Source organism: Odocoileus virginianus, chromosome 33 (genome assembly GCF_023699985.2).
Source record: "Odocoileus virginianus isolate 20LAN1187 ecotype Illinois chromosome 33, Ovbor_1.2, whole genome shotgun sequence".
Lineage (NCBI taxonomy): Eukaryota > Metazoa > Chordata > Mammalia > Artiodactyla > Cervidae > Odocoileus > Odocoileus virginianus.
In genome coordinates, this window is record NC_069706.1 from 37768892 (window position 1) to 37791847 (window position 22956).

The 22956-nt window shown below is 48.1% G+C and overlaps 1 protein-coding gene across 2 annotated transcripts in view; it reads right to left on the reverse strand.

Moving 5' to 3' along the window:
- The window catches only part of FOXK1 (forkhead box K1), a 211597-nt gene that overhangs the window by 118523 nt on the left and 70118 nt on the right, over nucleotides 1-22956 (reverse strand). Inside the window, exon 1 of one of the 2 annotated variants that reach the window (XM_070460497.1) lies at nucleotides 1261-1347. The exons of the other annotated variant lie outside the window; for it this stretch is intronic. The gene's annotated coding sequence lies outside the window, so the exon portion shown is untranslated. Of the gene's footprint in view, nucleotides 1-1260; nucleotides 1348-22956 lie in introns of those variants that run through there. 2 annotated transcript variants of the gene reach the window in all.

Genomic DNA, 22956 nt, shown 5'->3' on the forward strand with positions numbered 1-22956 from the left:
ATCAGAGTTTTTATTTTCTCTTCAGTAAGACAAGACCTTTCACATAATTTTACTCCTCTCATTTCCTATCAGCCTCCTCCTTTTCTTGCTAACACACCTTTCCCAGGTGGGATTCTTTTGGTGTGCTTTCAGCTTAAAGTTTTCGGTGACACATTTAAAAATACGAAGCCTCCTGAATTGTCAGACGTAGTTTTTTATCCCGTCATCTCTCAGTCGTCTACATGTGGAGCTCATGACATGACTGTTGGAGTGATTTTATTTTTTCTCATATAGTTACTTGCATCTTGTGCTGCCTGCCTTCTTAAATTCATTATTTCTGCTTGTTTTAGCAGAGCAAATCCTTAACAAATATGTTCAAAAGAGATTTATGGATGGTCAATACTTTCAGTTCTAGTATGTCTGGAAGTGTCTTGATTTTGATCTCACACTTAAGTCCTGCTTTTGGACTGAGTCTGAAATGCTGGATTCTGGGTAATTTTATCCTCAGGCTATTCAGGTTGCCGCTCCTTCATCTTCGCGCATCCACTGTTGCCAATGAGAGGGCAGGACCTTATTCCTGGTCCTCTGTGGGCAATCTGTTTTCTCCCCTTTCTCCTGCCTGCTTTGTAATTTTTTAGATTAGACTTTCTCTTCACTCCATGGTTTTGCTTCTCTGTTTCATGCATTCTAATCAACTTATGGTGAACCTATTCAACCCCAATACTTGTGTCTTTTAAGTCTGGACAATTTTATTATTAATTTTTTTCCTCTCCTCCGTTTGTTCATTCTCTACTTATGAAATTCACGTTAGATGGCTTTGGAATGGTTCAATTATTCAGGAAGTAATCATTTTTAGTTTTTTTCCATAATTTTTTTTTGGCCTCGCACAGCATGTGGGATCTTAGTCCGCTGACCAGGGATCGAATCTGTGTCCCCTCAACGTGGAAGCACGGTGTTTTACCACTGGACCTCCAGGGAAGTCAGGAGATAATCCATTTTTAGTTCTCTCAATCTCCTACTCATTTGATTTGTTGAGTTTAAAATTTTCAGTATCATATTCAAAATTTCTAAGACCTCGAATGATTTTTTTTAAAAAAAATCATGGACCCCATTTCTGCCGTGATATCACTATACACTACTTTTCTGGAGCCACAGAATACTTTTTGAAAAAACAGAAACCCTGTCAGTGTTACCAAGTATTTTAAATGACTTGAGAATTATGCATTCATAGTTGACCTTAACCTTGGTCAAGTGCAGAGAGAGCTGGAGACAGCAACGCACCTGGAAGTCACACTGTTGAAGACAGAATTAGTCCTGTCAAGGGCGAAGTTTTCCATCTTGAGATTCTTTGTGAGCCACAGCAACAAGGGCTCGCTGCATTCCCAAAGAGGAACAGGCGCGCTGAACAGACACTGAGATGCTTTAGAGGAACAGGCGCGCTGAACAGACACTGAGACGCTTCAGGGGCTCTGCCGCGATTGCGGCTTGTCATGCAGCCTGATCTGTAAACCTAAATTTAGACTCTTCCTTGTTATGAAACCAGGACATTCCATTTCTGTTCAAAAAGGAATGAAGCAGAAGTCAATTCAGCTGCTTTTAATTCATGAAAACAGATTTAAATTCAGCCAAGGAAATAAAGATGTCAATTACAGCATTATTTATAATAGCACAAATTGGAAACAACCCAAATGGTCAAAAAGAAGGAACAAAGAAAATAAATCATAATCAACGTATATTATGTAGATGTTAAAAACAATAGCTGTGAAGATTCAGTGACAAGATGGCAAATATGTTATATAAGGTTAGATGCAGAACAGGACAAAACCTTGCAGGCCTACTCCTCTCACAAAGAAGCATATGTAAAATGTACTTGAATATGGGATAAAGTAAAAGAAATGATATTTGCTGTAATGAACTGGGATGCTTTGTTTCCATTGTAATTTTATTTATTTTTTATTGTTATTTATTTATTTTCTTCTTTTCCGTTACGGTTTATTACAGGACACTGAATATAGTTCTTTGCTCTACACAGTAGGATCTTGTTTATGCGATGCTCTTTAATGGGGGGATTTTTCTTTTTTTCTTCTTCTTTTACTGAAAGTTTTCCTTACTGGAGTGTACTGGCTCTCCACCGCTGTGCACAGAGCCAGCCCTCCCTCTTGGACCTCCCGGCCCACGCTCCCCAGCTCCCAGGTCCAGTCCCTCCACGTCATCACAGAGCAGCGAGCTGAGCTTCCCGCGTGTTGTAAGCTGTGTAACTCGTTGTCCAGTTGCTCAGTCGTGTCTGACTCTTTGCAATCCCATGGACTGCAGCACACCAGGCTTCCCTTCCTTCACTATCTCTCGGAGTTTGCTCAAACTCAAGTCCATCGAGGGGATGATGCCGTCCAACCATCTCCTCTTCTGTGGCCCCCTTCTCCTCCTGCCCTCAATCTTTGCCAGCATCAGGGTCTTGTCTAATGAGTTGGCTATCCACATCAGGTGGCCAAAGTACTGTAACTTGAGATCACTTTTAAAATACTAACTTACTTCGGCAAACATTTGGCAGAGAGAGGGAATGTGAGGGAGAAGTCCGTGGGCGGAGCCAGAAGCCCTGGGTTCTCATCCCAGCTCTGCTGTGGGCTTGAAACATCCTTCAACGACATCGCCAGCTTTCCTGTTGCTTATGGGCTATTGCTTTTGTTGTCTTTTCTCCCTCCATAGATCATGTTCTGTGTGCTTTCTAATCTTCAAAAACTCTTCTAGTTGGAGAGGGTAGGACAGGGAGGTTGGGGTTAGCAGGTGTGAACTATTACATAGAGAATGGATGAAAAGTAAGGTCCTGCTGTGTAGTACAGGGAACTAGATTCGATATCCCACGATAAACCATAAAGGAGAGACTTCCCCGGAGGTCCGGTGGTTGAGAATCTGCCTTGCAATGCAGGCGGCCAGGGTTCGATCCCTGGCCGGGAACTAAGATCCCACATCGCATGGAGCAGCTAAGCCTGGGTGCCAGAGCAGCCGAGCCCGTGAGCTCCAGAGCCCGCCCACTGGAGTCCACGTGCCACAATGCAAGAGCCCATCTGATGCAGAGAAAACCCTGGGTGCCGCAGCTAGGACCTCAGGCAGCCCAGTAAAGACACACATAGCTGTTTCAAAAAACCACAGTGGAAAAGAATATAGAAAAGAATGTATACATATGCATAACGGAATCATCTTCCTGTATAGTAGAAATCAACAGAACACTGTAAAATCAACTATACTTCAATAAAATTAAAAAAAGTTCTACAGTCTAGTACTATTGTGTATTTACTCTCATTAAAATTACATTTTCTGCCGTTTTTATGGGAGTTGGAGTCGGGAAAGTGATGCTTAGTCCAGCAGTTTGTTACGTCTCTGTTGTTTATTTTTTCTTAACTAATCAATAATTCTAAAGACATGCTTATTCACGACCTTTGTCCTCCTAATGTTACGTCTCCCTTAAATCTTTGTTTTTTTAACCAGTAAGTCTTATCCGATTGCTTCCAGAAACTTAATCCATGAGGCTGGCACAGGATATCATAGGTTAGTTTTAACTAACATTTATTTTAAGATTTATTTCAGACTTTAACAATTTCTTGCCTCTTAGAGTTAAATAAACTTCATATTACTCATGGTATTGATTACGGATCTAGCATCCTGCTCTTTGCTCTACCGAGCCAGGCTGGGAGGAAGTGTTTAGCACTGATTACATAGCTTCGCCTGGAGAAGGGTATCCTTGCCTGGGAAATCCCATGGATAGAGGAGCCTGGTGGGCTACAGTCCATGGGGTCACAAAGAGTTGGAACAACTGAGCGACTAACACTAACGCTTCACATAACATCGCACTGAAAGTCACAACTCGTGGGCTCGGCTTTCAGCTGAGGCTCCAGCCTATGGACCAATTGAACCTGTTTTATTTCTCTTGATACATATTTCATGACACCCCATCGCTGTGTTTGCCAGGCTGGATTCATTCATAAAACAGTACATATGGGTCCTGGTTGACTAAATTATGTGTTATTAATATAGCAGTCCAATAGCTGCCTGCCTTTTAATATGTGGTTACTAGAAAATTTAAAATTATACCCGTTACTTACGTTTATAGCTTGGGTTCTATTTCTGTTGGAGTGTGATGGAATAGAGAGCCCAGGAACAGAGCCATACATATATGATTAATTTGTGACAAAGATGCCAAAGCAAATCAGCAATGGGGAATATTCTCTTCAACAAATAGTGCTAGACGGGCCTATAGACACAAAGACAAACGTCTGGTCCTGAAGGGGAAGGATAAATTAGGAGGTTGGGATTAACATATAACACACTACTGTATATAAGATCGCTGCTGTTTAGTCGCTAAGTTGTATCTGACTCTTTTGTGGCCCCAGGGACTGTAGCTCGCCAGGAACACCATAGCATACATAATATTAACTGAAAAAGGAACACAGACCTGGGACTTCCCCTGGTGGTACAGTGGGTAAGAGTCTGCCTGCCAATGCAGGGGACACGGGTTCGATCCCTGGTCTGGGAAGATAAACTATGTCTCTGAGCAACTACGCCCTGTGTGCCACAACCCCTGAAGCCCATGCGTCTCAGAGTCCGTGCTCTGCAACTAGAGAAGCTGTCACTATGAGAATCCCCAGCACTGCAACCAAGAGTAGCCCTGGTCGCCGCAACCAAAGCCTGCACGCAGACCCAGTCTGCAACGAAGACCCAGTGCAGCCAAAGAAACAAAGACCTAAACATGAAAGCTCATGCTACAAAGCTTGTAGAAGAATGCAGAGGAAGAAAATATTTGCAACCAAGGGCAGGCAAGAGTTATTTTTTGAGATGTGCATTAGAAATTTAATTTCCAATCAGAGAAATAGCAAGAACAGTGAGACTTCATGCAAAATGGGGAGGTTTAGATATAGAAATTTCATTAAACCGATAAGGAGGCAAATAATATATTGAGAGACAGCAATGTATCAGGTCCTTTTTTTTTTTTTTTTGGGCTGCACTGTACAGCTGGTGGGATCTTTGGTTCCCTGACCAGGGATCGAACCTAGGCCTTTGGCAAAGGGAGTGCAGAGTCCTAACCACTGGACCACCAGGGAATTCCCAAGTAACGCACCAGGTCCTTGCTGGCTGCACTTTCCATCGGTGACATCATCCCAGCCTCACAGCAGCCCTGGGAAGGGTCACCTCTGCTTTACCGAGCAGACAGACAAGAAAACGGAAGCTCCCAGCATCAGGTGACCTGCCCACAGGGATCTCCCTGTGCTCCAGTGGTTAAGACGCCCTGTCCCAGAGGCGGACTGAGGGTCCAGAGGGCTGTCTGAACACGCTGGGAGGAAGGACCTCGGACTCTGATTTCCCTGTTGGATGTGGTGCTGGTTTAGTCACTACTAAGCTGTGTCCGACTCTGTGCGACCCATGGAATGCAGCCCGCCAGGCTCCTCTGTCCATGGGGTTCTCCAGGCACGAATCCCGGAGTGAGTTGCCATTTCCTCCTCCAGGAGATCTTCCCCATCCGGGAACTGAATCCGTATCTTCTTCACGGTGGAAGCAGATGCTTCACCGCTGAGCCTGTGGATACGGGTACCTAAATGCCCATCTTACCTGGTGCTGTGGGGGAGGGGACGCCAGGCATGGTGGAGGGAGGGGTAAATGTACCGTGGGGTGTATTTTGTGCATCACTTGGGGGGCTGTTTTGGGATGAGATGGATGTTGAAGCTGGTGAACTCTGAATTAGCAGCTAGCCCTCCACACTCTGGGAGCCGCATGCAGGGAGCTGGAGGGTGAGACGCCTGCTGTTTGCTACCACTGATCAGGTTATCCCGGGGGCCCAGCGCCCGGGCGGCCTCTCTAGATACTGCACGCAGAACAGGCATAAGCATCTTGCCTAATTGGAGCCGGCGGGCTCTGCAGGGAGGCAGCCCTCAGCAGGAGGTACCCTTTGGGGTTTGGGGCTTGTGGTTTTGATGTAGCTACTAGATAACATGATTTGTGAAAAGCTGCTATTAGCTTGCTACCGAGCTTTTGCTGAAGCCCAACGCCTGGCCCACAGAAGCCTGGGCGGAGGGGGAGTTCTGCCTGATCTTCCCATGTGAGGGGAGTGGGCGACCTGAGCTCTGAGCAGTGGGAAGGGTCCAAGCCGCGTCGTGCAGTGGGCCTGTGTCTCGGAGGCTGCAGTCAGCCTGGCTCCAGAGCAGCTCAGCTTTGCAGGAGAAAGTGGTCACGCAGGTGTTATGGGGGCTTCCCTGGTGGTCCAGGGGCTAAGACTCCACTCTCCCAAATTCAGGGTTCCATCACTGGTCAGGGAACTAGATCCCACAGGCCACAATTAAGACTCAGCTCAGCGAAATAAATAAATAATTCTTTTTTTTTTTCAAAGCCTTCCAAAGATGGAAGGCTCTTAAGGGTCCTTCCATCACCAATGTTCCCCTAAACACTGGGGCCCGGCCGAGCTGACACTGACACTGTTGGCTCAGGCTTTCCAGCCTGCAGGGCTGAGACTGGACACTCCCTGGTCGGGGTGGGGACTGCAGACCCTCAGACCAGGGCAGGTCAAGGACATCCCTCTCTGGGATTGTGAGGTGTGGGAACAGGTCATGGCTGCTGACTGGACGGTCTGGCCTTGGCTATGCGTCAGCACGTGGCCACGACAAAGGCTGTGACAGAGGAAAGTAAAGAGGTCGTGGGCCGGGGGCACTGGACGCCCGCTCTGGGCTCCAAAGGGGCCCCGGGGACGCACGTGGCTGATGGGGCTTGAGATCCGTTTTCAGCTTTTCACAAAGTCATTCCAGGCGCGGTTTATACACAAAGGGGTTGGGGGGTGGGTCTAGAGAGTCAGAACTCTCAGACTGGGGGAGTGAGAATTTAAGATGTTTACAGGGACTTCCCTGGTGGTCCAGAGGTTAAGACTCTGCCCTTCTGCTGCAGGGGGTGAGAGCTCAACTCCTGGCCTGGGAGCTAAGCTCCCACAGGCCTGGTGGCCAGAAAACCAAAACAGGACAGACACAATATTGTCATAAATTCAATAAAGACCTTAAAAACGGTTCATGTTGGGCTTTTCCTGGTGGCACAGTGGATAAGAATCTGCCTGGCCAGTTCAGGGGTTCGATCCCTGGTCTGGAAAGATCCCACGTGCCGTGGAGCAACTGAGCCTGTGAGCCACAATTATCGAGCCCGTGTGCTGCAACTCCTGAAGTCTGAATGCTCTGGAGCCTGCGCCCCGAGACAAGAGGAGCCTCTGCAACCACCACCCAAAGCAGCCCCTGCGGGCCACAGCTAGAGAAGGCCTGTGTGCAACAGTAAAGACCTAGCATGGCCAAAAGACAAATAAATAAAATAATTTTAGAAAATGGTGCATATCAAAAAAATCTTACAAAATGTTTACAGATGCTGATTGTCTGCCTTCCAAAGCAGGATACAAGTGACAAGAGTCCTCATTTCCCTCTGCTTTATAATACAGGGTTTTAAAAGATATTTTATTAAAACACAGAGCCTCTGGCTTTGTTTGATCACACCGCGTCTGTTCTGGAAGCTCTGGTTTTGTCCAGCACCTGAGGCGCCGCTTCCCTCTGGGAAACAGGCATGGGGTACTTAATTTCTGAGGAGTGAACACACAGGCGGAAGCAAGACAGACCCACGTGCCACGGCTGCAGCTGGGGGTGGCGGAGCCGCTGGGTGAGCACATCGGATGGTGGGCGGGGAGCTGGGGGTGTGACCTTAGGACAGGACGATGGAGAAAGCCTCTCTAATGCGCCCATGTTTGAGCTAAGATCAGAATGAAGCGATCCAGAGCAGAGGATCAATAAACGTGGACCAAGTGAACGGCTGCTGTATGTGAAACACTTCCACTCCCGGGCACTGCTTGGCCAGATCATCCAGCTGGCCCCTGGCCACTACCGCTGACAGAGGACCGTGCACAAGGACTGACCCCTGACTCCCACTAACCCCCGACCCCTTCATTCTGGGGTGAAGATGTTTTCCAGACCAGGGAACGACAGGACTAGTGCTGACCCGCTGTGCACATACCTCTGGCCTTGTTCTGTGCGCAGCAGCCGTTGTCAGTCTTGTGATCAGCATGACCGCTAGGGTCCCCTGTCGGGAATCTAAACCCTGTGTTTCTGCTCAGTGCTTTCCCACTGGGACACGCGCCCCTTTGTCTGCACTAGCAGACTCGGCTTTGTACATTTTGTCTAAGCTCTGAGAGTCTCAGCTTTATTTTTTGATGGCATCTATTCTGTTCCGCCAGTCAATCCTAAAGGAAATCAACCCTGAATACTCCCTGGAAGGACTGATGCTGAAGCTTCAATACTTTGGCCACCTGATGCAAAGAGCCGACCCATTGGAAAAGACCCTGATGCTGGGAAAGATTGAGGGCAGGAGGAAAAGAGGACAGCAGAGGATGAGATGGTTGGATGGTTTCACCGACTCAATGGACATGAGTTTGAGCAAACTCTGGGAGATGGTGGAGGGCGGGGGAGCCTGGCGTGCTGCAGTTCACTGGGTCGCAAACAGCTGGACACGACTGAGCGACTGAACAACGACAACATTCTCATCTAAATAAACCAAGAATATAAAGAGTCTAAGATGTCAAAAGGCCAGAAGTAATTTTTACTTATCTGTGAAGCCTTGCATGTGTCGGGATGAGTTTAATTCTGGCTTGTCTGTCGTCTATGGACTGTGGCTGATCCCCTGGAGATGCGGCACTCTGACACCTTGGCCCCCTTACCTTGAGGCTGTGCCAGGAACAAGGGCCGCGGGTGCACACTCACTCCCTGAGACTCTCTCACAAAAATAGAAGGTCTGGAGAAAAATCACCTTGAAATTCAGGAAGCAAGAGAGAATTTACTTCCTGCAGCAGGTGAACTGCCGGAGGTGTCTCCTGCCCTTTCTGCTGTCTTGTTGCTAAGGTCAGAGGGCTGCTCTGGACACTCAGTGAACAGAGATGCATGAACCTAAGACCTGAGCCATCACTCAGCAGCTTCTGTTCAGGATGCTGGCAATCACGCTTAACAGAATTAACGCTGCAATTCAATAAAGACATAACAGGAACATAAAGAATACTGTCTGATGGCTCGTGTTCTCTTCCAAGTGGAGTCCATAGTGGATACTACAAAATGATGTAAATTAATATTGATGTATTGTATACAATATAACTTAAGTCAGAGGGTGATTTGGTTGTTTGATCTCAGTCCTGGATCTCAATCCTTAGAGGTACAGCTTTCCATCACATGAAGCAGAAATTCAATTTGACAAATTCAAATGGCTAAAATAGCTAGGATTGGGACTTCCCTGGCTGTCTGGCAGTTACAAATCCACCTGCCAATGCAGGAGTCACTGGTTCGATCCCTGGGCTGGGAAGATCCCCTGGAGGAGGAAATGGCAACCCACTCCAGTATTCCGGTCTGGAACACCCCAAGGACAGAGGAGCCTGGTGGGCTGCAGTCCATGGGGTTGCAAAGACTTGGTCACGACTTAGTGACTAAACAACAACAAAAAATATAAAAAAAAAAACCCACAAAAAACCCCAAAATGACTTCAACAAAAAGGAGATGTATTGGTCCAGGCATTGGGAAAGTCGAGGAACCGTCCTGGCCTTCATGACGCAAATGATGTGGCCAGGACTCAGCGCTTCCAGCCCCACTCACCACCAAGAGGAGGCTGGCTCCCTCACACTGTCACTCCTGTGCTCCTATTCTTCCCAGACAGGCCCTGAGTGCTGGGGCACCTCCAGACCTCATGGAACAGATTCCCCCGGCAGCCTCGGAAGGAGCCCACCCTGCCCACACCTCGATCTTGGGCTTCTGGCTGCCGGAACAGGGAGCGGACACACGTCTGTTCTTTCAGCTACACGGCCATCCCTTTGTGATGACACGCCCAGCACTCCAGCGCTCCCCAGTCACACAGTGCCCGCCCATCTCTGCTTATGCTGTTCCCTCCCCCCAGCGCATCCACCACCCGTGGCCCCGGAAATGTCCCGGCGGGGTGGGGGGGCCTTTAAAAACATTCACAGAGCGTCCCATCCCCAGGGTTACTGATTCAGCAGGTCTGGGGAGGGGCCTGAGAACCTCTGGTGATGTTCAGGCCGGGGGTCTGAGGACCCTGCCCTGAACCGCCCTATTTTCAAGCCTCCCTCAGAGACTCTAGGTTCTCTTTTCCCCTGCTTTGTATTATTTCTTATAACTTCCCTCTCTCCCTCTCACCTGGCCACGTTTAAGCCCTGGGGGAGCTCTGTGTGCTCCCCCGCCTTTGGGAAACAGTGGACACATGACTGCCAGCTGGTGTGCAGACTTGGAAGGAAAAGGCAGAAAGCCGCCTTGATGTTGTGTGTGCAAAGTCGTGCCCGACTCTGTGCGACCCTGCGGACTATAGTCTGCCAGGCTCCTCTGTCCACGGGATCTCCCAGGCAAGAGTACTGGAGTCGGCTGCCATTCCCTTCTCCAGGGGATCTTCCTGACCCTGACGTCCTGACGTCGAATCCACGTCTCTTGTGTCTCCTGCATTGGCAGGCGAGTTCTTTACCACCGAAGCACTGATGGTTGGTCACTAAAGGCTGCAGAAGTTCCCTTCCACACACTCTTTTTTTCAACTTTCCTAAAATCTGCGTTTGTGTACACCCCGATGAACAGTCCCCAAGAACCCAGCCTATTTGATGACCTGAGAGAATGACACTGCACACTCTTTCCCTGGAGACTTAAAGCAAGGAGTTACTGGCGTGGTAACTGCTGCTACTCGACAATTCGAGAGAAATGGAAACACCCCTCGGCAAGTGCCCATCATTAGAGCCCCACGGACGGGCCTGCTGCCTCGCGCTGTACCGGTGGCTGCGTGTGGCCTCACAGGGAGAGGAAGAGGACTCGAGTCTCCTCTCAGCCCCCAAGGATGCTCTCTGTACACGCTGGGAAGTCCCTGTGTCCCTACGACTAAGAGACAAGAAAAGCCACGCCTATCCCAACGGGGGAGTGCCCCTTCCCCGCCAAGACTTCCAAGACTTCCAAGGGAGTAGGCGCTTGCTCAGCTGAATCACGGTCACGGCCTCCTGCCATGCACCCTTGCTGTAGCCTTCCCTGCCCCGGACGCTGGGCATTGGCTTCGGCCAATGGGATGACCCAGGCCACTGCACGCGCGCTCGCAAGGTCGGGCGTGAACTCTTGACCTTCTGTCACTGACAAAAGACAGGCTTCCCCTGAAAAGCTTCTGTCTCTTTAACCTGGAACCAAAGTGAATCCAGAAGGCACGGGATAGAGCCTAATACTACAGGGGGAAGGCAGGGAGGGGCCAGCCAGACTTGTAGTTTGAAGAAGCAGAGCCTCTCCAGACGAGCCCAGCCTAGATGGACAAACATGTGCATTATTTTGGTCCCTGAGAGTTTTGTGGGTGTTCCTTACGCAGCAATAGCCGGCTGATACAGACAGTGGAAACAATGGTGAGGAAGTTGGGGATGCAAAGTAGTGCCTTTCTTACAGATCTTGCAGGACCATGTGTGGCTTTTCCAAACACCTAATTCACTTTTGCCTCCCTCATCACAATCTGCAGGATAATAATGCCATCAAGTAGTTTTAAAAACTCTCCCATGAGCTGGGAGATGGGATCATAATCCACACTTTGGCAAGATTCCACAACTGAAGGGGAGTTGTGGGGAGGGTTCATTTATAATAAAATGGAATGACTTGGAGATTTTAGTTTTCACTTATGAAAGTTCGAGTGCCAAAGGCTCAGCTATGCAATTTGGGTCTTAGCTATTTTCAGCACTTGACATCTAAATACCCAGTCAGTCAACAGTCATAATGGAGTTTTTATTACCTGCAGTGCTGTGTGTGGAGCTGTGGAAAGAAGGGAAGAAAAACACTCTTTGGGAATTTATAACTTGAGCCACAAAATAGATCAATTATTCATTGAAATGGTGAGAGAAATTTACCAACACACCCTTTAGTAACTTTATTTTCGTAAGTTACTATAATCATTTGTGTTTATTTCGAATAACTTACAAAATATATATAAAAAAAGAAAAAATAGATTGCAAGTAATCCTAACATTCAAATGACCATTCATAACATTTTGCTGAATAAGCTTTCAGGCACGTTTTTCAAGGTGCATGCATTTTCATACACACTTTTCTTTTTCAAACAAACATAATATCATACTGCTATTTTTCATGGCCATATTTCCATTTCAATGATTATTGAACTACAGCATAATTTTATGCCTGTGAAAGGTCTTCCTTTGCATGCTTATGCCATGATTTGTTTCATCAGTTTTCTATCAATAGTCATTGAGGTTATTCTCTGATTTTCTCCAATATAAAGAGTAATGCAGTTAATATGACCATACATTCATTTATGTCCGATGGTCCCTTTATGACCTCAAGACAAGTTCCTATGTGTGGAACTTTCAGGTCAAATGTACGCTTTTTGGATAAAGCATTCTGATGGGCTCAGGTAAATTGACTTCCAAAGTTTCCATTTTAAATGTCTTCTCTAAAAGTTGAATGATTTTGATAAGATGATCATGTCACCATTGAAACATGTACTGTATCTGAGTCTTGATGTTAAAGGCTATTCAAGTTTGTAAGTTGGTTTTAAAAGCTTGATGCCCTGTGGCTCAATCCAAAACTCTGAATTTTGGTCCTTTCAACTCAGTGTTCCTCAGAGGGGCTCAGCTACACACATGCAGTGGAAATACACACAAACAAGAAACCGAGACACAAGCCGCCACTGCGTCTCTCCCGGGACTCGGCTCCGACGTGCTGCGTCTGCGTGTACCTTACTCATCGCCCCAGCCGCCGCCCCCAGCGCACCATCTCCACAGTGACAGCTTCCGACAAACCCGTGCCCGTCTCCAATCACCAGACACCCCCCAACGGCGGGGAAACCCCATGCCTGGGCCTGGCAGCTGCTGTTCACAGGCGGGACCAGCACGTCTGCTCTCACAGGCCTCACTGCTTCCCGCTGGGTACCACCGGTTGCTTCACTCACTTCCCCTGCTTCTATGCCCCTATTGGGGGAAGAGGAATTGGCAGCCCACTCCAGGACTCTTGCTTGGAGAACCCCATGGACAGAGGAACCTGGCAGGCTGCAGTCCATGGGGTTGCAAAGAGGTGGACACAACTGAAGCGACTTAGCACACATAATCCTTACATGCAACTCCAAAACTCAAAAGTTCTGCAAACTGGACATTTTTAGGATTCTTTTAGCTGCAAAACCTGACCTGATTTGATGAGAAGCTATTTATAATCATTATTTTCCCCGCTTACTCTGAATATTCATATACTTTCCTGCAAAAATATTACTGGGTTTGATTACAGACTGCTGCCCCAGGTCCTCCTGGGTTTTTAATGTGATAGGAAGCCTACGGGGTGCATCCTCCGGGAAGCTGCGAAGTTCTGAGTCAAAAAGCACATTCTGCCCCGGTGGTGCTGGATGAGGTGCGCTGGCCTCTTGTGGCGACGGGCCGCCACGCAGCTGTAGTCCAGTTTATAAGCACAGTGCTCGCCTCTGGCTGGGGGAGGAGGTGAGGGGCCTGAGGACTCAGAGGGCAGCACTTAGTGGGCATCAGGACACGAAGCGGAGACGCTCGGGCCAGCTTGGGGAGAGAGGAGGGAGTTCCACTGAGAGCAAATCTCTGGTTTTTCCCAGAAGGGACTCCTCCTGAGGCCCCTTCTGCTACCAGTCGCTCTCATTCACCCTGAAGCAAAACGTTCCTAGTCTGTTGGTTTTCCGTCCCTCCCTCCTCTCATCCTCCTCTTTTTCCACGGATGCTCCCTGTCCCAGATGTCACGTGGTCACACGCTGGGGAAATGCGCTGTGCACACTTCAGACCTGGTCCTAGGGAGGGCACTCAGAAGGATGGAGGGCTCCCTGGCCCTTGTGTCGGGGGTCGCCGGCTCAGGGGTGGACACTGGGCAGTGCTGATCGGGGTGGGGGGGTGCACGTCCAGTTGTTAGGCCCTGTTGACCAAAACTGCCCGCCTCGGCAGGCGTGATGAGAAGCACTTGCCTGAGTTGTCGCACGACAGGAGGTCCTGATAAGGAATGTTGTGTTGCTGCCGAAAACTAACGGGGAGAATTTGGGAGAGGCCCAAAAGAGGCATGAGATGCCAGCCTACAATATGTCTCATAAAATTAACTGGGAGAATCTGGGAGGGGCCAAACGGCGGGACGAGACACTGACCTCCCAGAATCCTTCACTCTGGAATCCATCTTGGCTGAGTGGTGGTCACACCACCAGTAAGGACCCTAAGTCAGACCAACTGTGGGCCAAGCAGGAAGACTGGCCAGAGACAACCCAGGCAGGAACCTCACATACCCTGCTTGCTCCCGCCCAGGCGGCCCTTCCCAATAAAGGCCTTACTTCGTCAGCGCGTGCGTCTTCTAGGACAATTCATTGTCAAGAGTTAGACAAGAGCCCACTCTCGCGGGCCCTGGAAGGGGCCCTTCTTTCCTGCACCGCTCGGTCTGAGCTTGAGCTGCAAGGGAGGCTGGGAGAGTGAGTGTCTGGCTGTTGGTCTCGGGAGCTGTCCCTATGCCCCCCCCACACCAAGCAGGCTTGTCTCCTTGAATGGAAAACAGAACACAAGAAGAAAACCAATGAGATCATGGAAATTTCTAAATGATCTATCATTTGGTTTTAGTTTTTTACCTTCTCTCGGATGCCAATCTTTGCTCCCCCGCCCCGATCCTCTCTTCTCACTTGAGATCAAATTAAGCTTTCAAAAGCTAGTCATTTTTAATGGGGTGATTGAGTGACTTCATTGACTTGAAAGAACTTTCTGCCAACTGCCTTTAATTGCTTTTTTTCCTTTTAAATCAAAGGTGCTTATACTCAGTTCTGGATCTGCTCCAAATTAAGTGATTATATGTTTTTGCCTCCACACTCTGTCTAATTTCTTCAAAGTAAATGGACTATTCACATCCCTGCCGAAAAGTAATGACCCATTCGCAGAGGGAGCACCTGCGATGGTGGGTGATTGCTTTCCTGGGGAGAGGTGAATTTTCCCCAGCAGGCGACTCCCTCAGAATTCGTATTAAAAAAGCCAAACAAAAAAGGGAAAGGTAGAAAAAAAGATAAGGGAAACGGTTGGTCTCCAGGATGACAAATTAAGGGGAATTGTGACTGTGATTGAGTTGCTTTTCTGGGCTTTGGATTTGATTCATTAAGACATGGGGAGAGACTGAACACCTTTTCTGCAGAAGCTTTTAGGACAGACCTCTGAGGCTTAGGGACAAGGACAATAGAGGGGAGAGGCCCAGCTCAAAGACACAGACGCGGCCATGAAAAAAGGCCTGATTGGGTCTATTTCTGGGGTCTCGAGAGGATATGAGGTCTCTGGACCCACACCAGTTTTCCTATGTTCTGTAGGAACAGCTTCTCATGGCTACAAACCGTTTGGAAATTCAGTTTCTGGGGCACCCCGAGAAGCAAAGATACAAGTTGCAATCATGAAATGGAATCTAGTTAGAATAAATTGCCCAGGCATGAAGGTGAATTAGCTACAGAGACGCTGACAGGCGGGGAAGGCTGGATTTGGTGATTGCCATCTGCTCAATTATCAGGGTGATAATTATCTGAAATGACCTTTCAGCCCATCTCTGGGTTAGTACAGAAGAGTGAATGTATTACCCAATCCATGAACTGTGTGTGTGTGTGTGTTTAATGTTTGTGTCTTCAGTTTGAATGAAAGAAATTCAGAACAAATTGAGGTGAGCGTGCTTAGGAAACAAACTCCAATGGCTTTCCCTGGATGTGAGGGCTGTGGTAAGTGGGGTGCAGGAGAAAAGAACCTGGGAAGGCAATGCGGAAGGAGTGAGGAGGGAAAGAAGGAAGGGGGGAGGGAAAGGAGGAGGGTGGAAGGGAAGAAAGATAAAGACAAAAAGAAAGAGAAAGAAGGAAGTGGCGGGCACGTCCCTTTCTGCTCCATTTCAGTCCATCTCTACGCAAGATCTTGGTGCCCTCTGCAAACATCACCCCCCAGACGGCCTGGGTGTTTTCTCTCTGTCTGGCTGTAGACTTCACCTGAGGACCAATCTTGAATGTGAGCATGTTGCTCGCTTTCTTTCCCTCCAATGTTTTCAAGCCCCTCCTTCAGAGTCCGCGTCTCCAGCTGTGACCCCAGCCCCTCCCCTGAGTCCCCACCCGTCCGATGGGCATTTCTCCTCAGGGACCCTGGCTTGACCTCAAAATCAACAGGTCCCGATAATGGCAAACGGCCCCCGCCAGCCCACTTCCTGCCCACGTGTCTCCATCAATTGAATCACTGTCCACAGAGCCTGGAGACCCTCCTTTTCCTGTCTGCCGACTTCTGAATCCAATCACGCAGGAAGGTAATGTTCACCTTCAAAATCTGTCATGAGTTCTTCCTTCTCTTAAAAAAAAACCCACCTTTTAATGGCAATCTAACACATATATGTAGTGTTCTAACATCAAGCATACACCGTATGTGTGTGTGTGTCTGTGTGTGCATGTAACCATCACCCTATCAGAAAGCTAAGAACACTTCCACATTCCTAGAACCCTAACCCTGGGGCCTCCACCTAGTCCATCTCTGACCCGCAGAGTGACCGCCGACGTGCAGTCTGTCGTCAGAGATGGGTTTTATCTGTCTCACGTTTTTCACACCTGGGACCACACACTGAGTCCTTGCTTGTGTCTGGTGGCGTTCAGTCAGGGAAATTCTGTAAGTTATATCCAAGCTATTATTTTTCACAATCTTTTTTTTTAATATTAAAAATTGAAATATAGTTAAATTACAATGTTGTGTTAATTTTTGTTGTATAGCAAAGTGATTTGTTATACATATATATGTGTGTGTATACACACACACACACACACACACACACACACATTTCTATATTCTTTTCCATCACGGTTTAGGGCATCAACGTGCAGGGACATTGAATATAGTTCCCTGTGCTGGACAGCTGGACCTTGCCGTCCATTCATTCTGGATGTGATAGTTTGTGTCTAGTAACCCAGACTCCCAGCCTGTCCCGCCCTCCTCCTCGGCCACAAGTCTGTGTCACGTTATTGTTATTGCTATTTAGTATTCCGCTGTATAATGTGCCAAGCATTATTTGTCCATTCTGGCCTTGATGGGGTGTTTTCAGTTTGGGGCAATTGCTGAGTTGCTCTGCGCAGCCCAGCAGACATTTCTGATGAACAGTTGCTAAGCAGGCAAATATCTCACAGGCAGTTTTCATGGTGTGCGTGCTCAGCTGTCTGACTCTTTTGTGACTGCATGGACTGTAGCCTGCCAGGCTCCTCTGGCCATGGAATTTCCCAGGCTAGAACACTGGAGGCGGTTTGCCAGTTCCTCCTCCACGGGAATCTTCCCAACCCAGGGATCGAACCCTCGTCTCCTGGACTGGCAGACGTCGTCCTTCCCACTGAGCTGCCTGGGAGGACCGACAGCTTCAGCAGACACGGAGCGATTAGCCACGGTGGCTTTACCCGCTACACGCCCACCAGCAGCGTACCAAGCTTCCAGGCATTGCCCATGCTTGCCAACGTGTGCATGGCATCGCCAGTCTTTCTTTTCCTTTTTTCCTTTAAAAAAAAATCTTAGCCATTCTGCTGGATCTGTAATGGTGTCTCACTGTGACTGTGATTTGCTTTTCCCTGCTGAAAATGCTCTTGTCTACTGATGGAGCAGTTGATGTTCTCTTTTGTGAGCTGTTCGAATCTGTGGCCCACCTTCTAATCGGATTGCTTATCTTTCTCTTCTTAACTTATATTTACACACGGCTCCTTTGTCAGACATATGCAAGGAGACTATCTCATCCACGTCTGTATTGTCTGTTCCCACCCTTAATGGTACTTCTGATAAAGAGAAGGGTTTAGTTTTAATGAAGTCTAATGTCAGAATTTTTTTTCATGGTAAACCCCTTCGGGGTGGTCTTTAAGAAATCTTTGCATGCTCCAGAGTCCTGACGATAGTGTGCTGTGTTTTCTTTTTTGTTTTTCCAGTCCTGAGTAGATCTATGACCTATGACCTACCTCAAGTAAAATACTTTTGGAGTATGATGGTGAGGCAGTTGTCAGAATTTCCCGCTGAACTGCAGCAGTGTCCTTGTCAGGGACGAGGTGACCACCTCGGTGTGGGTCTGAGACTGGATCCTCTGCTCATCCACAGTGGTCTGCTTCTCTCTCCCCGAGTCGGAGTACACTATAAACTCACGGCTACAGCTTTAGGGTACGTCTGTGTTCAGATCTCAGTTGACCCAGACGACCTCGTTTTTCACAGTTTCTGTGAAATGAGCTCTCTAGTTTAGCAAGGCCAACGTCTCTTTTTGTTTCTTTGCCTTGTGATTTTTGCTTTCAGAAGTCAAAACAAAGGACTTCCCTGGTGGTCCAGTGGTTAAGAAACTGCCTGCCAATGCAGGGGAATTGGGTTAGATCCCTGGTCTGAGAAGATCCCTCGGGCCACGGAGCAACTAAACCCAGGTGCCACACCTCCGAGCCGGGGCTCCAGGGCCCGGGAGCCACAGCTACCCAGCCTACGTTCGCAGCTACCGCAGCCCACGCACCCGAGAGTCCCTGTTCCGCAACAAGGGAAGCCACTGCAATGAGAAGCCCACACACTGCAACCAGAGGGCAGCCCCGCCTGCCACAACTAGAGGAAGGCCACACAGCAACGAACACCCAGCACGGCCAAAAATAGATAAATAAATAGATAATCGAATAAAGCAGGAAATCCCACGAACACCCACAAGTGAAATGAGCAAGCCTTGACCTCTGCGTCTGGGGCTGGGGCAAGGGAGCAAGGCTGAAGCCCACCCACATGGTCCCCCCTCCCTGCTCGTCTCCATTCATTCACTCAGTCATGTGTTTATTCCTTGTCTATCTGTTGAGCATCTGCCATGTGCCAGGCCCCGTGCAATGTGCCGGGGAAACAGCGGTGAGCAAACAAGCAGACGTGGCCCCCGTAGAGCTTCCAGTCCAGAGGAAGAGACAGGTCAGAATGCAAACCGCGAGAGAGGTGTGTAACTATATTGTAACAAGGGAACAGAACTTGGTGAAACACACCAACAAAAGGAAAATGCCTTACATAGGTGCTCAGGGCATATCTCTCAAGCCAAGACCTGCAGGATGAGACCCGTTCTGTAAAGAATAGACTGTCCTGAGCAGGAGAAAAAGCAGGTTCAAAGGTCCTGATGCCGCAGTTCACTGCTGCCCGTGTTCTAAAAACTGAAGACAAGTAAATATGGTTGCAGTGAAATTAAAAAAAAAAAATATCGATTCCCCTCTTCAGTTACATTTTCTTCTACTATATAATCAATTCCTTTTTTTTTCTTAAGACTTTTTTGATGTGGACCATTTTTAAAGTCTTTATTGAACTCGTCACAGTATTGCTGTGTCTTACGTTTTGGTTTTCTGGCCGAAAGGCATGTGGGGTCTTAGTTCTCCCTGCAGTGACGTTTCTTGCATGTGGGGTCTTAGTTCTTCCTGCAGGGACGTTTCTCAAGTGATGGATTCATCTGGAACTGGTTTCTCCTGTGGTTGTTAAGTCCCCTGAGCATCAGGGTTGGGTCTGGTAAATTTTTGGAATTTCTTGGAATTTCTCAAATAACGCGATAGTCGGGAGAGCATGGGGGCAATGAGGACATGTTCGTGGAAGGGAACTGTCAACACATTGTCAGAAACTTGAGGCCGTGACTTGGAAGGCTGCCAAGTCCACCTTCGGCTTTTCCCGTGGGCAAATGATTTTTCTTAAGTGTCGGAAAGAGAAAGAAATCAAATTAATAACCCCGCAGGAGCCTGCCCCAGGCCTTATGGCTTATATTTAAAGATTTAACATCACTCGTTTATCATGACTTCATTAATTTATGAGCTTATGGCGCTCTTAGTTACCTAAGACCCTTTTAGGAACATTGTACGACGTGAACAAACAAGTAAATAATTACAATGATAATGTCATCTGAATCAGAGGCCCGTGAAAATAAAGCATTGGCTGTCGCAGGCTATTTAGCGGACTGACCGCAAACCACTGCTTGCTTGTTAATGAATTCAATCACGGAAAACTTCAGAGGTGTCAGAAATAAAACACAGGACTTGGAGGAGAATTTCGTATAGTTAATGACGTCATGTTGAGGCTTCCCTCATGGCTCAATAGGGGTAAAGAATCCGCCTGTCAATGCAGGAGATGAGGGTTCGATCCCTGGGTTGGGAAGATCCCCTGGAGGAGGAAAAGGCAACCCACTGCAGTATTCTTGCCTGGAGAATCCCATGGACAGAGGAACCTGGCGGGCTACAGTCCATGGGGTTGCAGGGCCAGACACGACTGAAGCGACTGAGCGTGCACTCAGCAATGACACACGTACCCTGGCAGTGAAACGACGGACCGATGCACTGCGTGTACGGTCACGAGAGGACCTGACGCAGCGTTAGAGGCGGGTCGCAGAGGCAGACACGTGTCTCCCACTCACCGCTCTGCCATCCCTGGCTGTCTGTCTAGAGGTAGTCACTGAATACCCCCAGGCCCGGTTTCTTCATCCATAAAGGTATAATTTCAGTCACTCCCCTTGCTGGGGTTGCAGTGGCCTTGAGATGGTTTAATGGGGCCTGTTGGCTAAACCTGATCTCTACCCATACAGCCTGTGAGCTAAAAATGATTTTTACATTTTTAAGTGGTTGGAAACCCCAACCCCCCCCCCCTAAAAAAAAAGAAACCCAGAATAAAGCAAACAGAAGAATCTTTCGTGGCATGTGCGCTTCCCGGGTGGCGTGCTGGGTTAGAAGCCGCCCACCCAGGCAGGAGACACGGGCTGGATCCCACGTGCCACTGAGTAACTAAGCCAGTACACCACAGCTGCTGACGCTGGCCTGCCCTGAAACCCAGGCTCCACGGCAAGAGAAGCCACTGCAATGAGAAGCCTGCACTTCACTAGAGAGCAGCTCGGCACAGCTAGAGAATAGCCCAAGCAGCAATGAAGACTCAGGACAGTCAAAAACAAGCAAATAAAATTATAAAGAAATTTTTCGTGGCATGTGAAATTCAAATTTCAACATCTGTACATGTATCGCTGGCTTACATGTCATCTCTGGCTGATTTCAGACTACACAGCAAAGACGGGTATTTGGACAGAGACCACACGGCTGGCAAAGCCTAAACTACTTTTTACCAAACCCAGAGGCCCTGCCATTTGAAGCTCCTAGCCAGCATCTTGCTGACACTTAAGCTGGATTTCTGCTGACAAATCTCCTTCATGCCACTCAAAGCTATAACCAATGTTAGCGGACAAGTCATGTTGTGAGTGTGTAATTATTATCGACCCGATAAAGGGTAAGAATTACATCAGGGAAAAAAAGATAAACTTTAGAAAAGTATATGTATGTTCTCTATGTATGGATTTAAATAGAAATTTAACTGTGAATTCCAAAATTTTATGTATTCAATAAATCGAATTCAGTAGGGTGTCTATTTTTCAATGGTTGCTCACTAAATGTGTATCTTGTTAATAGTCATATTTCCCCCTAAATAAATCGCAATGAAACATTCCATTGTCTCAGGCCCGCCTTTCTAACTCATCCTAATAGCTTTTTTTTGCTGCATCATTTAGCAGTTACCTGTTGCAGCTGCTGGAACTTCATCTAGAAGTTACCTTCCAGGCTTGCTAGATTTCAAGGTTATGAGGTGGAGAAAGTGGTCACTTCTGGTATTTTTTTGCCACAACTTCCTATTTGTGGGGTTTTCTTGATTTGCAGCAATGCTACCTGGTCCTAAAAGACCTTCAAAGGTGGTTATCCCTGGGGTGCGTCTCTGTGATGCTCTGAACTGTAGTGGCCTTGCAGTAAGGCAGGGCTGGGAGGTTTCTCCTTTTCCTGAAACATCGGTGTTGGGTAACTCATGGGCTTCTGCTGGAAGTCTGAAATTCTATGATCCCAGGCTTTCCAAAAATAGGTTCATGGCTGTTGCCTTTCAGGAATTTTGAGGATGTGGGGCTCATTTTAAAGAAACAGCGGTCGTGCCACTCTGGACATTTATGTCCTTAGAAGGGTAATTTTCTTAATGTATATGCTCTTTGGGGTTTTGGTACAGATAAGGAAGCCTTTTTAGATCTCAGAAGATTTCTGACCAGCCAAAAATGGTTATAAGACGCTCGTGGTTACACAGTTCAAGATGCTGGAATTTCTACTACAGAAGAATCCCTGTCCCCGTTCCCACACGACTTACAACTCAGAGGGAGAGAAAGGCTCTGGATGGGCTTTATCTTCAAGAATAAACTATGGACAGAGGTGTGGAAGCCTGGCTGTCTCGGACAAATCAGAGAACACAAGAGCACTCAACAAGCTGTCGATAAAGAAGCACCCTGGGACTTCCCTGGTGGTCCAGTGGCTAAGACTCCGAGTTCCCAAAGTAGGGGGCTGGGTCCAATCCCCAGTCAGGGAACTGGATCCTAACGTGCTCAGTCGCGTCCGACTCCGCGACCTCACGGGCTACAGCCCGCCAGGCTCCTCTGTCCATGGGATTCTCCAGGCAAGAGGACTGGAGCGGGCTGCCATTTCCTACGCCAGGAAATAAGATCCGGCAGAACCAACAAATAAATAAGTCAATGAGCAAGCATCATTGGCTTCCGTGTACACCCATTTGTTCAGCCCCTGGTGAGGCAGGACTGTGCTGAATTTCTGGGATCTGGGACTTTGTCACCAGACCCAGTTGGTTTTGCCCCAGTGATCAGCAGGTCAAGATGCTGAGACAACGAGTGAGGTCTGTGGCAAAGAGTGGGGTTATGCACAAGGAAGCCAAGTGAAGGGGTGAACGGGTCCCAGACCAGGCTCCCTGAGGCCCAGGGGTGGGGCATTCACGGGATGAAGAATAAAGAAGCAGGGTGGTCAGAGGCGTGGGGTGCGTGGGGAGAAGCAATGGGAAAAGGTGTGGTTAAGGTTGTTCTGTGCAAGAGCAACTGAGTCACAGACCTCAGCACTCACCCTGATGACAAGCGTACTTCACCAACCGGAATTTTTCAGAGGATGATGCTTGAACCACCCCCGA